This window comes from Panthera tigris, chromosome B1, assembly GCF_018350195.1.
Source record: "Panthera tigris isolate Pti1 chromosome B1, P.tigris_Pti1_mat1.1, whole genome shotgun sequence".
In the NCBI taxonomy this organism is placed as follows: domain Eukaryota; kingdom Metazoa; phylum Chordata; class Mammalia; order Carnivora; family Felidae; genus Panthera; species Panthera tigris.
Genome location: NC_056663.1, coordinates 127,452,559 through 127,470,960, shown reverse-complemented (window position 1 = coordinate 127,470,960; position 18,402 = coordinate 127,452,559). Strand labels below are relative to the sequence as shown.

Genomic DNA, 18,402 nt, shown 5'->3' with positions numbered 1-18,402 from the left:
TCAGATCACACTTCATGATCTTTTTATGTGATGTCATAGTTAAACGCAGGGTATATTTGTGGATTACTGGAAGACCTAAAATATAGTAAACCAGCTAGAATAGTTTACGTGAAAAATCAGCAGTTCAAAACACTTGCTTTTGAGAATGTATGTTTTGTCTCTCGATGGTTGCAGGAATAAAGATAACCTAGTAATCTATCCACTACTATTTCACCAAGAAATGTTTCCATTAAACAAATTGAAGGAATGAGATAAAGATAAATACAATTCATCCAAAAATACATAGTAAACTGGTGAGAGGGTTCAGTTTATATTTCATCATAGTTATATATTTCTTATTTAGTGTTAGAAAATTATTTACAATTATAGGTATAGTCTGCAGTTTACTTTAATTAGCTTTTCCTTCTATATAATCAGGTATTATTTAAGTATCTAAAAATATGATTAAGCGATAATTCTTTAGGTATTATTTAATATGCAATAGGTGCACATCAAACATTAATATATCTGTATTTTAGTCAATGACAGAAAAGTTTTGTTGAGTAGCACTTACAACATTTGTCCAAACTTTCTAGTGAATCAGTAGAATAACTAGAACTAAGGCCAAGTTCGTAATTTAAGCTTTCTCTCATAGGTCACAGGAGCACATAAAATTGCCAGATAAATAGCTATTAAGGTGAGACCTGAAGTTCTCACCTACAGAGAAAAGTGTGTGCAAAAATGCACAGACTTTGTAATGGTCATTTACAAAAGAAGAATGGATCACAAAATGAGTACTGTCTTTGGAAAATAATTCAGAAAGGCTCCTGGGGTCACCTAAAATTTTTTGCAAGGAATCGATTCCTGAAGATATGGAGTCCTTTTGTGTAAGGATTTATAAAGAGTGATAATTATTTAGATCAATGAGATCTGTGTAGTTGGGGAAGAACCAGGCATTTGTTCACATCTTTAAGTTGCATGAAAAATACTATTAAAATATTTAGTGCAGGTACAATAATAGGCAAATTTCATTCATTGATTTCATAATGAATGAATCTTATGTAAAAGGGAACTTGTGTTGTATTGTGTTGTGTGTGTGTATTTATGGTGCTTAAGACAGTATAGAAAAGTTTAAGAAAGATTTATCTACAAAAAAATATCACATTGAACAAAATTACTTGTCTATATAACAAGAGTCTGAATTTGGTTTATAACACCATTTGGGAACAAGAAATATTCTATTTTATTTTTCATAAAATAAAGATAAATCTAGCTCTACTTCTACTGGCCACAGGTTGTTGGAAATTCCATCTCATAAATACTTTATGGGTTCTTTCCCTCTGTCTAGGTATGTAAGATTTTCAGTGGGGCTTTATATGGTACCTGGAGAATGGAGGAGTTTTTAATTCACCATGACTGTTGCTGAGATATGTCTTGTCCAAACTCTGTTGGCCTTTCTGGGGTGTTAAACTTCTTTCATTGTGCTAAATATGGTCTTAGAGATTTTTCCCAAAGTTACACCATTAGTGTTTTCCTACCACTTTTTTTGCACACACACACACACACACACACACACACACACACACACTCCTGTTACCCATAAACCAAGAGGTCCTTTTCCTCCACTACTTTCTGCTTCCACTGGTACAAGTTCTAGTCTCCGGCCAAAGTGCCCACTACTGTTCATCTCCATGCAGCTCTCCTCAGTATTGGAAAAGCATCTTTCTGTTCTTGGGTGGGTTCAGTTCTGCCTAGTCTACTTATAGCAACAGGCTCCCATAATCACCGTATACTACCCTCAAAAACCCTATGGTACTTTGTAGTACTTTTCTATACCATAGATCACATAGAATATGATTATCTTTGCCATGAAGAGAAAACAAACTTTCTCTCTGTCTGTCCATCCCAAGGCTGAAAGGGTCCACATTATTATACTCCTATACACCATTCAAAACATACATTTATCATGTTTCTCTCAGACTCCAGCTGCTGTCTGTGGCACAACAACACTGGAGCTGTAAATGAAGAAGTCTAGACTTGATACAAAACTTTCCTGGATTAATGTCAGAAGAAAAGAAAATCATTTAACTCATTATGTCAACATTGAAAATGAACTCCACATTCCAATGATTTTTATTCCAATCATTTAACATTCTATATTAGCAATATTTGCACAACAGAGTTTTGTACAATATATATGTTTTTTATAGTCTTAGCTGAACCCTCAATACTGTGTGAGATTTTTTTTTCATATTTTTCAAAACCTTGCATTTCTGTCAGCAATTGCAGCATAACTTACTATTTCTCAAGTTTCAAGAAACTCTAGCATCAATAAATGCTTGATAAATTCCTGTTGAATAAGTAGATAAATGAATGAATAAGAGCTATTTCCTTTCTTGAAAATTATTTACCTCTATCTTCTACATATACCTTTCCCAATCCATAAGAAGTTTAAATCCCTCTTTTCACTCTGTTAAAACAATATTTAGTTTTCATATATTTGTTTATATTATTACTTTCTAACATGTCTATTTGCATTTTTTTCTCACCAAATTTTAATGCCATGAAATAAATAATATGGCATGAAAATTATTTATATGGTTATACCTAATCAACAGAATGTCAAGGATGTAGACTTTGAGTGGCCATACACCAAAACATGCAAGAAAATAGATTTAAGCGTAGAAAACTGGTAGTAATTGACACCATTTAAATAACAACAAAATAATTATATTAATATGCTGCATTTCCTCATTACCCACAGGGCATTTAGCCCAATGGAAGACTTGTTAGAGCAAAAACAGAGATACCTGTTGAGAGAACAATTAAAAATTTTGTTTACCTATACCTGAGAAACATGGAGTGATATTCTCATGCCCTAGTGAAAACAGCTAATGTAATGATACATGTTGAGAGCATGTCAGTTTCTGGACATAAGTGTGTGTGTGTGTGTGTGTGTGTGTGTGTGTGTGTGTGTGTGTGTATGTGCGTGTGTGTGTGTATTTTAAGATTAAATTCCTTTTTATCAAGTAAGTAAAACTGATCACACAATAGCACATATTTACAAATAAGAACATGGGAGTAAAATGGGCTTTAATGTATTTCCTAAATGAAGTATATTTTCAAAATTAATATCAATAATTATGTAAATAAAAAAAATAAGACCAAGGATTGAAAGTTTATGGAATAATGTCTTTTTTTACCCTCTTTTGCATTAAGAAAAACTCGGTTTTATCAGTTTTTTTAATGTTTATTTATTTTTGAGAGAGAGAGAGAGAGAGACAGAGCATGAGCAGGGGACGGGCAGAGAGAAAGGGAGGCACAGAATCTGAAGCAGGCTTCAGGCTCCAAGCTGTCAGCACAGAGCTGAACGCAGGACTGGAACTCGAGAATGGTGAGATCTTAACCGACTGAGCTACCCAGGCACCCGGAGAAACTGTGTTTTCAGATTAGCACTTGCTTGGACTGCCCATTTTGACAAAAAACAAAAAAAAAATTTTTTTGGTGTATGCTACATCTGGCTTAAAAGATAACAATTTCAAACATGAATTATACTCATCAAGCTAGGTTCATTCAATAAAAGTTTTGGCATGTCCATTATTTCCACTTTTAAGCTATTCTTTGTAAGTAGCCATTTTGAAACTTTAACCATACAGAATTAACTCTAAGATTTTTTTTTATGTCCCAAATCCAACATTATGAAACTATGTCTTATAGCTACTTAGTGACAGAATGACAAATGAATGTCCTATTCATTGTAGTGAAAGATGACTGACTTAATGAACCATGTTCCACTTGTCAAATAAGTTTCTTCCTCTGTATGTCTCTTTACATATAAAACTATTCTTTAAAAGCACAGTATAGGAGAGAGAAAGAAGTATGTGACTCCTATTTTTGCCTTCTAGAATAGCTATCTACATCAGATAAAAATATTGATTAACCAATTTATTATTTTTATTGCTAAAGTTATAAGTATTTATATGCCCTGTAAGAGTATATACATTATACTAATAGGTTCAGTAACTTCTCATTGTTTTCTGTTGTTCCCTTTGTTGTTTTATGAATCAGCATGTGACATGTTTTACTAATTCCAGCTGTTCAAAAATCTATTATTAATATTGTATTTCTCTTTACTACAATAAAACAAAAGCCATGTTACAAATATCTAAACTTTAACATAATGGCCTTGGGAATATAAACCAAATAAAAGTGGTCAGTTAATGGAAGTTGAAAAATAACTGTTCTTATTGTTATGATTTTATTATAGAGTTTAAGACTTTTTTTTTTTTTTTTTTTTTTGCTTAAAATTGATTGATATCTTCACAAGCAGAATACACCTTTTTTTATACTGGAAGGAATTTTTTATTGGAAATTTTTATAATCCTAGAGATGAATATAGTGGAACAAATTACATAAAGTTAATTGCTTTTTTTGCTTTAAATGCAGAAAAGGTAAAATGATTATTTTTACTCATTATATACTGATAGTATACATTTTGTAAGGTCAAATCTTGTCTCACATTGTTTCTCGTTTACTCAAAAAAAAAAAAACCACATAGCTTTAAATATCACTAGGGAAAACCTCAACTAAAAATTATACTTTAAAACTATTACTGGAAAGATGTAGAAGTCTTTCCCCAAGTTACATTTTCCTCCACAGATCCTTCCTTGGTAATCTCCACCTCCATTTCATGTTGCTGATTTCTTCTGATGGCAGTTAGATCCTCAAAGAGATCCAGGCTCAGAACTAAGCAACATATTTGATTCTTCCTTGCTTTTTTCATCACATATTAACATGCAGTATTTTCTGGGATCCTATTTTCATTCCTATCCTTGTCATCTTGTTGACTTCTGAATTCTTATATCTTCAGTTTTATGTAAGGCCACTGTTTTCCACAGCTCCCTACCTTCCTTCCCAGACCCCCTTCTCACCATTAGGTTTGATCTTGCAATTTTTAATAAGCAATATGTCCAAAGTTAAATTCTTTGCTCAGAGCATGAAGTGTAAATATCTATTTGCTTGAAGCAATACATACTAATAATAAATGCACCTTATGGAAGAATTAAAGGAACAAAAACATGAATAAAGCTGTGTTGCTCTTGCATTTCTGAATACTCTTTTTTTTTTACCAGAAGAATCAGTTCAAAAATAATAGTTATAAAGAGTCTCAGTAACAATCATACTGCTAATGTACGTAAATAATACTATACCATTGGACTGAAGGTTTTTCTACTAAATTTTAAATTAAAGGACATCATTATTAAGAAACAAAATTTTTCATGTCATGAACATCTTACCAGATAAATTGGAGAAGTCATCTAAAAAGATAAGCTTTCTTCAACATTTTGTAGAGTGCAGAGTTAGGTTTATGTATAGAGATGATTAACTTCTCATATGTATTCTGTTATTTTATTGTTTTGTTTTTTTTAAGTTTAGTGATTTTGAGAGAGAGAGTTGGCGGGGGGGGGGGGGGTGGGCATACACACAAGTTGGGGAGGGTCAGAGAGAGAGCAAGAGATAGAATCCCGAGCAGGCCACTCACTGTCAGTGTGGAGCCAGACGTGGGGCTCAACCCCAGGAGCCATGAGATCATGACCTGAGATGAAACCGAAGGTCAGAAGCTCAACTGAATGAGTAACCCAGGCATCCCTGTATTCTCTTATTTTAAAGAATTAATCCAAAGTTCCAATCTGGGGGCATCTGGTTGGTTCAGTTATTAAGGCTCTGACTCTTGATCAGGTGAGGGTTCCTGAGGCCCAGGAGCAGCCTGTTCTCAGCCCAGGGCAGGTGCTCAGACATGTGGGAGAGGGACAGTGGACTCTCCCCAGAGCAGAGACCATATACTTGGACTGACTGGACCTGATTTTCAGGCTGGGTAGAGAGTTAACAAGTAGCAGAACTCAGAAGTCAACCTTAAAATTTACATTCAAAGCTGATGTAGAGTTGGATGGAAGGAAAAAAGACAATAAATAGATGTTGTGCCTACCTAAAAATTTTGCTAAGGGCCATTTTCTCCTTGTTAATATCAATTTATTTTCTACAATACAGTGCTTTACCAAGATATTGGTCCATGTATAGAATTTTAAAAGTGGTTTAATTTTATTTCCTATTTTGTACTTAGAGCTTGGATTAAAGTTTTAGATTACGATTTGTGAAAGTACTTAGAAGCCAGAAATAAAGCAGTTGTACTGTTGCAATGATAGATTTGATGGCATTTCAAAGTAAATGTTGCCTATAAAGACAGTGAGAGTGGGCAAAATCTGGGAGATCAGCTATAAACTGTCAGCAATTTTTCACCTTTTCTCCCCAAATTCGTCGATGAACTGCTAAATTCTAAAAATTCCAATTAAAGACTTGAACATGTGTGGAAATTGATTAGTTCACTTACCCATGTGTTATTCGTTCATCTGTCAATAATTATGTAATTTCCAAGAGGGTAGGGACATCATTTTGTCCCTATTTCTTCCTATTTTGACTGCTATTTCCTTTTAGCCTTATATAGTACCTAGGAATTAGTTGATAATACTAAATATTTATCAAATGAAAAACAACCATGAATAAAATTTTTTCTTATGTTCAATATATCAGAAAATGTGCAAAGTATAATGACTTCATTGTACATGTACAAAGTACATGACTTCATTTTTTTACTCTTCATATTTATTTAATTTTTAAATTTTATTAATTTTTCAATTTTAATTCCAGTATAGTTAACATACAGTGTTATATTGGTTTCAGGTATACAATGGAGTGATTCAACAATTCTATACATTGCTCAGTGCTCATCATGATTAATTTCTACAGTGACTTCTTTAAAAAGCTACTGGTCTAGGAAAATGTGTCAGGCAAGGAGTAGATGAGGAATGCAGGCATTTAAAGAAATAAATTGTTGTTTACTGTAGAGTTAATTAATTTATGAGAGTAGCGAGCATTTTAAGTCTAAGTAAATATATGTTTTCTTACTTATCACTCCTATTTCAAGCCAAAAAAAAAAGCCTAGATTATGAAAAATAGACCCTACCCAATTTTAATTGAGCAGGGTTTATCATTACTATCCACCACCGTATTAGTTTTCTGTTTCTGATAACAAATTCTGGTTACAAATATAACAGCTTAAACAACACCCATGTATTAGTTCATAGTTCTGTATTTCAACCTCATACAGAGAGTAACTGGGTTCTCTGTTCAGGGTATCAAAAGGCCAAAATCGAAGTGTCAGTCAGGCTGAGTTCTTGTCTGCAGAACTTCTATAGACTTCTAAGTTCATTCTTGTTATTGACAAAGTTCAGTTCCTTGTGGTTATAGAACTGGGGTCACTGCTCACTGTCTGCTGGAAGCCACTCAGCTTGTAGAGCCCATCCACATTCCTTGAATCGTGGTCCCTCCATTTTGAAACAAACAACAGTGTGTCACAGAATCCTAGACTTCTTTTGTGACAAACTGGAAATAAACAAAAAAACAAAAACAACACTCTGCTCTTTAAAGTTTTTTATCATTGCATCAGGCCCATCCAGATAATCTTTTTATTCATTTTAAGTCAGTTTTGTCATATAACCTAACCCAAGCACAGGAGTAAAATCTGCCAAGTACACAGTCCTGTGGATTGATTAAGCAGGTCATGTGCACTAGGAGGAGGGAAACTTGGGGAGCCATTTTGGAATTCTATCTACCAAACCGGTCTTCCTTTTTTTCTAACATTTTTTCTCATTTGTGCTCATTGATCAATAGACTGGTTAAAAAATTGTTTTTAATGTTTGTTTTTTTTTTAATTTTTGAAACACAGAGAGAGATAGACAGAGTGAGGGCAGGGGTGGGGCAGAGAGAGAAGGAGTCCAAAGCAGGCCCCAGGCTCTGAGCTGTCAGCACAGAGCCCAATGCAAGGCTCGAACCCACGAGACATGAGATCATGACCTGAGCCAAAGTCAGACGCTTAACTGACTAAGCCACCTAGGTGCCCCGACCACTAGCTTAGGTTAGTCATAGTCGTCATAGTACCTAGTAAGGTCTTAATCTAAATAATGGCTATCTTTATTGTCATTGCTTTAAGTTTTTGTCTTCCTTTTTAAACTGTAAGCATCTCCTGGCTTCATTACAACTCCATGTTGACAATATTCCTGGCACTTAATCCTTCCCTAACTACACAAAATATATGCTCAACAAATAATGTATTATAGGAGGAAATGAAAGCAAACACTAGAGAAATCATATTATATAAGAGGCTTCTAATCAGCCTACTCTCATCCTTGTTCTGATTCTTCATGTATCAAGCCAAATGTTACCTTTCCAGCTTATTGCAACATTGCAGATGGCCTCCCCAATTACTTCCAGCGTCATCAAGCTCTTTATTTACTTCCCATCTCATCATTTTCTGTAGTGATGTTTTTTGCATATTTATTTACTTATGTGCTGTCTGACTCCTACTAGGATAAAAGGTCCTACCAGATGGGTACTTTTTATATTTTTCTTATTGTGTCTCTAGAGTTAAACTAATCCCTGGTCCATAATAAGTATTCAATAAATACTAAAAGAATGACTTGTAGACTGGCAGAACTGTCCTACAGGGCTTCGGTGCAATTTTTCTTTGCCCAATTGGTAACCTGAGCATTTAAATCTTTCAAAATGCATTGCAGAAGTTTTCCAACATTTTTGACAATAATTTCAATCATAGCAAAACTATAATCTGCAATCTCCACTCTAATTACACAGTACATTTACCTCATACTTTGTTCCCCCCAAAAATCAGGAGTGTATTGTGCAAATTAATTAACAAATGTAAGGCATCTATGGGGAAAATTAATTAAGGATTAAAAAAAGTATTCTAGTAACAGCTGTGCTCAAAAAGTTGGGGCGGAGGTAATTTTTACACCAAGAATTTCATATAAAAATTCTATTATTATTCTATTTTTTATTAGCATAAATGCTAATTTATGACATCAGTATCCTTCTGTACAATTCTTTTGGACATAATCAGTTACACAAAGTGCACTGGTCCTTGTGTTTGACCTTTAATAGTTGTGTTGTGACGTGAAACATATTAGTCAGCATCTCCCTGTGTTCTTCCTTATGATGTGCTAGAAATCCACTGTAAAAGCAGTATGACATGAATTACTATTTGTAAAGCATTTTGAGCTTCCCAGAGCTTCCTGTGCCATCACCAATTATAACTCCAAGCATGTTCTCCTATTTCCATTGTCAGATGGAAAGTGACAGTTTCTGCTACTTTGCAGCTTGATAAACCGTCTCCTAGAAAACACCTTAATCAGCATAAATTCAGGTTGTTGTGGGTTCATTTTTTATAAGCTAAATGTCCTGATGTAATTTTAGGTATCCTAAAATGTAATTATTTAGATAGAAACTTCAAGTAAATAAATCCTTGATTCATTTTCTTTTAAATCCTGAAAACTCAGTGCCCTAAATGCTGCTTTGGTAGAAAAATCATTGACAGCTGCAGACTCCTGCCACTTGAGACAGATTGAGAAGTGCACAACAATTTTTTTTAAAAATCTCCATTCGTTATTTACCAGTAATTACCTTCTACTGGCTCTTCTGTCAATACTTACCCATTTTGTCTATCAAATTAACTGATTAATGCTAAGTAACTTTTTTAAGGGTTTTGCTTAAAATAGTAAATCTTAGATAGCTCTTGGAAATATGTGTTATTCAGTATCTTAGAGTTTTCCTGTCTTATGAAATTTCATTTATCTCTTCATGTGGACCTTTATTTTCTGCCAACATGTGCATTTCTACATTTTTCCTCCACCCTCATCATTTACTCATGTTGAGATCATTGTCTTTTAAACTTCACTCTTTCAAGAATGTTCTTGCACTGTCCCTTTTGAGCCTTCTCTCTACATTCAACTATATTCTACTACAGTCCCTATGAATTTTAAGAATAATCACTTTCCATACATCTGCCTAATCCAGCAGCCTGTGAAAATCCCTGTCCTTCTCCTCCAGTTTATCAATTAAGGCACTTAAAATGACCAAACTAGGGGCGCCTGGGTGGCGCAGTCGGTTAAGCGTCCGACTTCAGCCAGGTCACGATCTCGCGGTCCGTGAGTTCGAGCCCCGCGTCAGGCTCTGGGCTGATGGCTCGGAGCCTGGAGCCTGTTTCCGATTCTGTGTCTCCCTCTCTCTCTGCCCCTCCCCCGTTCATGCTCTGTCTCTCTCTGTCCCAAAAATAAATAAAAAAACGTTGAAAAAAAAAAATAAAAAAAAAAAAAATGACCAAACTAGACCTCAATAAGTGATAACAGAAATTGTGCCAACCAAGATTAAATCACAATAGCCTTCTCTCCTAAACCTCACTCTTTAGCCCTTATTCTGAATTCCACATTAGCTCTTAACCAATAGAGTAGGCACTTGGTTGAGAGCCTATCTTTATATGGAGTATATAGTGGATATTTTCACTTTCACCATTGTAACTTTGCTAGGAAAAAACATGTCTTCATTTGATGGCTTTGATGATGTGTTGAGAAGTGTAGGTGGAAATTCAATGTTAAAGGACTTTAGAGTGGATGTTTCTAATGGATTTGCTATTGTTAGGTCAGCATGAAAGGAAGACTTTTGAAGTCAGTCAGCATAGCTAGGATACTCTGAAATCATTACACTCTGGACATAATATAACAAAGATCTTTGACCTTCATTGTAGTAGAAAGGATTCCTCTTCTCTCAGCTCCATAAGCTTATTAGTAAAGTCTCAGTCTGTCAGTTCAAATGATAAGAGAACATATATAAGATGGTTAGTATAAGGCTAGTATATACTTGTTTCTGAGATCTTTGCCATTAATAAGACAAATAATGTTGACCAGTTGTTTCACATTTCTATTCACAAATTATTTAAATTCAAAAATAAAATATCAGACTACCAGTATTTTACAGTAACAGTCATAACTGCCTTTTGACATAAACCTAGTTTGACTCTGAGCCAAGCAAAAGAACAACACATTTAAGATATTTTTTTAAAAGTCTGGTAAAAGAAATTTGTGTTGTTGACCAAAACTTCTTGGTAACTTCCCATGGGAAAATAAGTTCTTTTGGAGGACAGTGCTGAATAACTTGGCATATGCTGACACTTTGTTACAGTCTTTTCAATAGCAGAATCATTTCCAGGCCACCAGACACAGTGAATAATTCCTGAATGTGCTACATGTGGTGTGGCCAAGATGACAGTACTGCCATCTGGAACAATAACAAAATTTCCTCAAAACAGACATCCTTTATGGACAGATAACTCATGCAGATCATGTGTCAAGGGCTTGATTTCTTCAGACATTTCCCCACTGGACTTTGCAGTCACAAGCAGAAGCACATTCATAGCAATGACATATTATTACAAATAAGAAATACATAAACCATACTCGATTGATTTTTAAAAAATATTTATGGATATTAGACAGGGTATAGTATCCACTGGTATTTAGGAACAGGTACTCCATCAAATGTAAAGAGATCACACTGTTATTTGGCATGGAAAAAGAGAAAGTTCACCAGTGACGAGGGCACCACAGGACACTGAGAAGATAATAGTAATAACCTGAAGCAACTAAGAAATCTTACCTCAACCTGTACCACCAAACATGAATGCAGCAGCTCATCACAATATCTCAGTTTAATTCCACCTCAACAACATTGTTTTATTGTCTAACTGGTTTAGCTCCCTTCCGGGAACCCCCATGTTTATTTGATATCCCCCAATTGATTTTTCTTTCATGTTCTCTTTATTAATCAATTCATTATTCAGTGGTTTTCAAGCATTTTACTAACTTAACAACATTTTCTTTGTATTAAATCAATGTAGAAGGATTAAACTATATAAAATATCTGATTGATTAAATCAAGAATGAGATGCATGCTTTCCTGACAGGTTGGATGGTTCTGTAGTCCCTGGAATTACATCCATAGCATCCTATGGCTCCAACTGGTTCTTTTTAAGAAGTTCTGCCCTTGCTGTGATATTTATGTAGTCACTTCTTTTTCTCCAGTGTGAAAGAAACCCTGTCACAATCTTTAATTTCTCAGATAATGTTCTGATGGTCCGACATATGGATGTTTTGGACTAGGCTATTGACGTAATAGAACACAAAGTTTGTTTACCGTTCGTAAGCAAAATAAACAAAAATTCAGATTAAAGAAAATATATGGAAGATTACAGGAAGGAAGAGTGTGAAATTTAATTATACTCTTCCAGTTGTCAATAAGTATCTTTGGCTGTGTAACTTCCCCAGTTCATAAATACATGCGTGAAATACTGCCTTTAGACATACATGTCTGATTCTTGTATCAGATTCCCTTTTACAGAAGTGACCTGTAAAATTTTGTCTAGATAGAATATGTTGTGTCTCTGTTGAGTCTACAGTTGTATTCTTTGGCCTACTTGATATACAGAACAAAAATAGGATGCTGTATGTTTTTCTGGCTGTTGGAAACTTACCTTGAGAGCGTTTTTGTGGTTCAGTGATTATGCTGCCCATTCAACCCACAATTCCCTGTTCCCAGAGGCCAATAGCACACTGATAATGAAGAATTGGATATAAACAAAATTATGAAAAAGTTCTAAACAGCATTCCATTTGTACTAAACACATTATGTATTAGCATAAAAATGATATATAATGAAAGTAATGGTATTAAGATAAATTTTCACTTACTAAAAATTTATAATATACTATTTGCTCTTCACTTCAATAACAAGTTATATTATACAACATCAACTTAAACATATGATAATGTATTATAGTCTTATAAAATAATTATTTTATTATATTTGCTTTGATAATGTGCAATAAATATTTACTTAATAAGCCCAGTTTTTTAGTAATGCAGATTGATAGAAAACACATGACAAATAAATTGCCACTGAATTTAACAAATTCTTCAGGAGTTAAGTATATATCTGCTTTGGTATTAAAGAAATGACACATTATTCATTGAATTTATTATAAAATCTGTGCTCATTACCATGGACCATAAGCCCAGTGTGATCTGGCTTCTTCCCAGATTCTAATTTCACCTCATAATTTTCTCACTTATTTGTCAGGCTCTAGCCATCCTAGCTATCTTTATATTTCTCCAAAAAGTAAAGCTGGCTCTTTTCCTCTTTTTAGATATAACCTCCTGCCTCAGATCTCCATATGGTAGGTCTCAAATTAAATTTTTCCTTTGCCATTTCACCTTCACTGAAAAAAACAGTAATATAGTCTCCCAGAACTCATTTTTATTTCACTCTTATCTTTTATTATTTTTAAAATGATTTTAGTTATTTATATATTTTCTTGTTTATTGTCTTTTTCCTTCCTACTAGTACTATTGTGTAATTTGCACAAAGTTAAGGACCTTAAAATGTCACATGTAACTCTCTATTCCATATGCCAAGAACGGTATTTGCCAAAGAACAGACATTCAGTATATATCTGTTGAATAAACTGAGTGAATAAACACATATTTGAGCCATAAACCATATGCCTTTTAAAGTCTAATTGTCAAAAAATAACAGTCCCAAAATATTCTTGCTTGAAAACATGCAATATGTACTGTGAGACTAACAAGACAATCTGCAAATATAAAAGGAAACAAACATCATTATCATATACTAATGTTAATTTGTTACTTAAAAAGAAAAGGAACATGAAAAATTGCAAGTTTCAAACAGCGCTAATAGTAAATTGATAAAAATTGATAATAAAGTTTTTATCCATCCACAGAATCAAAGACAAGACCAAACTTTGAGTAATACTGCACTTGTGACGAGGGGGTTGGGAGTAGGTAGGGGTGAAATATTGTGAGGAAATGTTGTCAGAGCTTCAGTAGGGTTTCATAGCTCATCATCAGTTGAGTTGCTTGATATGGACTTGATGATACGTCACTTGATAGATGTACTTGTTTGATATGTCCCTTGATACAGACATGGATGGCCTTACTTGTTGCCTTCCTGACACAGTCTTACCCACCAACTAGTTGCTTCTTTCTTGATTATCCTTGCATCACTTCATACAACCTTTAGCTATCTGCATATTACATTTAGTATATTTGTTTACATATCATCCTCTCCCCCTCCATTGGAATCTATAGAAAGGTAAACATTTATTTTACATGTTCAATGTCTTGCTTCAAGCCTAGGAAATAAGTGTGCACTGGGTGTCAGTGGACTGAGTACTTAATGTTTTTGTGAAAGACATTTTAAGAACCAAACGGCGTAAGAAATCCTTGACGTTTTCCTTTCTTTGACAATTAAGTCACATAACTGTCTTCCATATTTTATGTTACCATATCATATCTACATGTAGAGATTGTTTTCAAAAATCTGTAATTAACGGCTTATTCAAGTGACCTTTAATTCATGATATCATGTGTTCCCTCATTGTTTGAGTAGATATTTCTTGATGTCAGAGAAGCAGCACAAATGGCTTTTGATTATATTTTAAGAAATTTCAGATTATTTCTTTCCTTAAATAGAAAATGTGCCATGAGTAGTTAAATTTTTGATAAATAAAGGACTGAACTCAAATGGTTTAGCCCTCTGTGTCTTATAACCTATTCTTCAGAGTAATAACTGTTCTAAGTGGTAGAATGGTTTATCAGTGCAACGTCACTGATGAAAAATGCTGTTGATTATCCTTGTCTGCAATTAATTAAATGCTTTCTTCACAAGAGTCAGAGAAGAAAGCTCAAGTGAAACATATCATATGTCAGCAAGAACAGTGTATTTTGTTGCCACGTCCACAGACAGTATTATAATTATCAGCAGTGAAGGCTGTGGAGTTCCGCACATTGAAAAATAATAAAAATAGGTCTGATGCTAATTCCTGTTGGTCAGAAATGGGAATCATGGACATACATTTGAACAAGTGATTCTGGAACTCCTGAATGTGGAGAGGATAATTTTAATTGAATTAGTTTTTGAATTTCACACCTTTAGAGAAGAACAATAGTTAATATCTTGGTAAAAGGCTAAATGAAGTTCTTAATGCTCTACCATTCAATAGAACTTCCAAATTTTCCATCATCTAGAATCTTGGGTTTCTATCCTACTTGAGTTTTCATTGTCCTGCTTTTGAAGTTCCATTTGTACAAAATCAATTACATTTTTTGCTAGATATGTGCAGGAAGTCCGGAAAAGTGTTTAGAGTATCATACAAAATATACAGGCCATAAAATGTTAATCATGAGAATGATTTAACAGATAAGGAAATTGCAACTCAAAGTGATTCTCAAAATTCACTGCACATCAGGGTTCTGAGCCCCATTCCTGCAGTTGGTTGAGAAGCCTGGGGTTTGTACCAGACGATTCTGATATAGATGATGGGTAGGTGATACTGAGAGTTGTTTTTGTTTGTTTGTTTGTTTTTGTTATTTTTAATGCACAGAATACAACTGTTTCCTAGACCAGTGTATTTATATTACTGCATAAATTTTTAATACATTAAGACAATTTATAATTTGAGAGCTCCATAAATTCTTTCAGTAGAGCTATTGTAAAACAGTGTTAATTTTGAATCATGGGGTTTAGGTATATGGAACTTTTATAAGGCAAATTATTTGAAAAAAAAATGCTCCTGTCCACCCTTACACACCAATGCCACAACAAACCTACGGATTATTAAGCCAGTTAGGAATTGGTTTCCTGCCAGCTGCAGTCATTAAAGAATTTGGTTATTTTGCTCCTACAATTATAAATTTAGTTATTACAAAACACTTATTCTCTAAGGATTTCATTCTTCTGCCAGTTTAAAATTCCAGTAAAATAGATGAATAGAAGACTAAAATAGAAACAACTAGGCTATTCTTTCTCCTCTAAAACATCAAGGGCAATCACTTTGTTGATATAATTTGTGACTAGTTTCTAAAATGTGTCATCTTTGCAGTAGTTTGTATTTTATCTTTTGATAAATTATGTTTGACAAGTAGGTGAAAAAGCAGAGAAAAGCTACATTTTATGTAGTGTGTGTGTGTGTGTGTGTGTGTGTGTGTAATGTATTTTAGAAAAGTATTTTACAGTGAAGACTGGTGAAGCATTCTATTAATTTTATGAACTAACTTCTAAAGAATATGTCAAAAATAGATTGTCAGGTACATCTTAGCATTTGTGAAGAGTAATGTTGCTAGAATATCTTTCTTTTTATATTCTTAAAAGATATGTCAAAAATGTCTTTTTCAAATATGGAAATGTAAATCATGGATTCCAAAGTATTTTACTTTTCTCTGGGACTCTATATGACATCCAAACTAAATGTTAGGATGATGGGTATGCACAGTTTTCTGTGGCCTCTGAAGAAAATGAAATTATTTTTAAATTGTATATAAGTACAAGAGCAATATGTGTGGGTTTTGTTCTCTCTCTCTTCCTGTGTATATGTGTGTATGTGTGTGTTTATGTGTGTGCAGGGGAGAGTTTTTCATCTGACATATTAAAAACATTAGATTACATCGTACTTACAGTAATTACAGTTTACTGGTGACACTGTCGTTAGCAGAGCAATCCTTATGTCTAATTTATAGCAAGGTCACAAATGATTAAATCAAGACAAATTTGATCATTGAGTGTAATCATGATGAAACGTATTGGTACTCAAGACAACCTCTTGGCAGCCATTATACACAAGGCTGTATCTAATACATACATAGTTTAGGTGAAAAAAATATCATGAGATTTTGGCTTAAACGGGTGCTCAATAGGGGCATCTAGGTGGCTTAGTCAGTTAAGCGTCTGACACTTGGTTTTGGCTCAGCCATGATTTCACGCTTTGTGGGATTGAGCCCCTGAGCTGACAGCATGGAGCCTGCTTGGAATTCTCTTTCTTTGTCTGCCCCTCCCCCGCCCCTGTCTGTCTGTCTTTCTATCTGTCTGTCTATCTCTCAAAATAAATAAGTAAACAATAAAAAAAATAAACAGATGCAAAAACTAAAGTTCTCTGTTAGAAATGCCCAACTGGTAGTTTGAGTGACTCATGTGTGCCTTCAGTATGAAAAGGCAGAGACCCAGCCCATCTTTGTGTGCTTAGTGTACAAAACATGACGGGCCTAAAATATTTACTTGTAAATGAATAGAGGGAGGAATGAATGCATGAAAACTGAGATACCCCAATTTAAAGGCTTGATATTCTCTCTGACAGTTTGTGACTTCCTCTTTTGTCACTGCCCATATCAACCACACTCCAGTCATACTGGTTAGCTTTTCTTTTCTTGTATATTATAAGCTCCTGCCCACCTTTTGTATGTCCATTTTTCTCTCCCTCTAATCCTATTCCCCTAGATACTCAAAACACCATTGTTTCTCATTAAGTGTCTCCTGTCCAAAGAGGCCTTCCAGGCCACTCTGATTTCAACTATCATCTGAAATGTGTGTGTATTATATAGGTATGTGTATGATATTGTTTACTATTAAGTATATATACCTATGATACCGAGTTGATTATCTTCCATTTGACTTGTGCCCAAACTCCTTGAGAGCAGAAACCTTGTATCACACTCACTCTGCATGTAGAATAGCTTTGGCTTATGGTATGTTGGTGCTTTGTAAGAATGTAGTGAATAAATGAATGCTATGAAAGTATTTCATAATTTCCTCCTTTAGTGCATCCAATAAATTACTCCTACAGAGGAAAATTAAACATTATAATATGAATTAGATATATATTGTAGTTTATTATTTTTAATAAAGAAGAAACAGTTAACAGATGGTTTTAAAAAGCATTAACAGAGAGCATTCACTTTTAAAATTATATTTCATCTTTAATAGGGAAATAATTGAAGTCTTTTAAGGCTTGGAAACTGTTGTATATATTATATGTTATGAAAAGGAAAAAAAAATAGCATCACCGTGGAGCAGCAGAAGGTAATCTGTAGATTTTACAGCTTAAAATAGGGTGCCTAAATATATGTGGCAAAAGGTGTATGTGTGTAACTGTGCTTAGTTTATCACTTTAAATTGTGACTGTAAATAATATAAAATGAGAGGACAAACTTGTGATAACATCAACCTCTAATAATTCTAGGACCTTTTGTCCTATTTAAAAGTACTAAATAAAAAAAAATTTTAAACAATTTTTTCCCAGTAAGAAGTAGATATGGATTTTCTCCCCCCTCCACCCCACTACTTCTCTCTCTCCCCCACCCCTCTTTCTCCCCCACCCCCTCTCTTTCCCCCTCCCCCTCTCTCTCCTTTAAACTTTCCTGCAGCATTAGGTGAACAGACCTTGGTAAATAAATAGAAATAAAAACTTTATGCCCTGGAGTTTTGACGTTCAATTTCTCATCATGTCTTAATGATTAACTTGTTACTTAACCTTCAGACCTCAGGGTGTTTTTTTTGTTCGTTTTGTTTTGTTTTGTTTTGTTTTTAATGTGTAAAATAAGAGGCTTGACCTAGCTGATTTCTAATAGGATAAGATCTTATGATTCTATTAAATATATTGCTCTTACTCAT

At 34.1% G+C, this 18,402-nt stretch overlaps 1 protein-coding gene and 1 long non-coding RNA gene across 3 annotated transcripts in view; one reads left to right on the top strand and one right to left on the bottom strand.

Annotated features, from left to right (window-relative positions):
- GRID2 (glutamate ionotropic receptor delta type subunit 2) overlaps positions 1 to 18,402 on the top strand; it is a 1,443,376-nt gene that overhangs the window by 555,526 nt on the left and 869,448 nt on the right. The gene's annotated exons all lie outside the window — the stretch shown is intronic.
- LOC122237989 overlaps positions 7,076 to 18,402 on the bottom strand; it is a 66,661-nt gene continuing 55,334 nt past the window's right edge. The window contains exons 3-5 of the long non-coding RNA XR_006216858.1: positions 12,413 to 12,491; positions 10,620 to 10,683; positions 7,076 to 7,419 (exon numbers count right to left, since the gene is read on the bottom strand). This is a non-coding gene — a long non-coding RNA (uncharacterized LOC122237989). The remainder of the gene's footprint in view (positions 7,420 to 10,619; positions 10,684 to 12,412; positions 12,492 to 18,402) is intronic.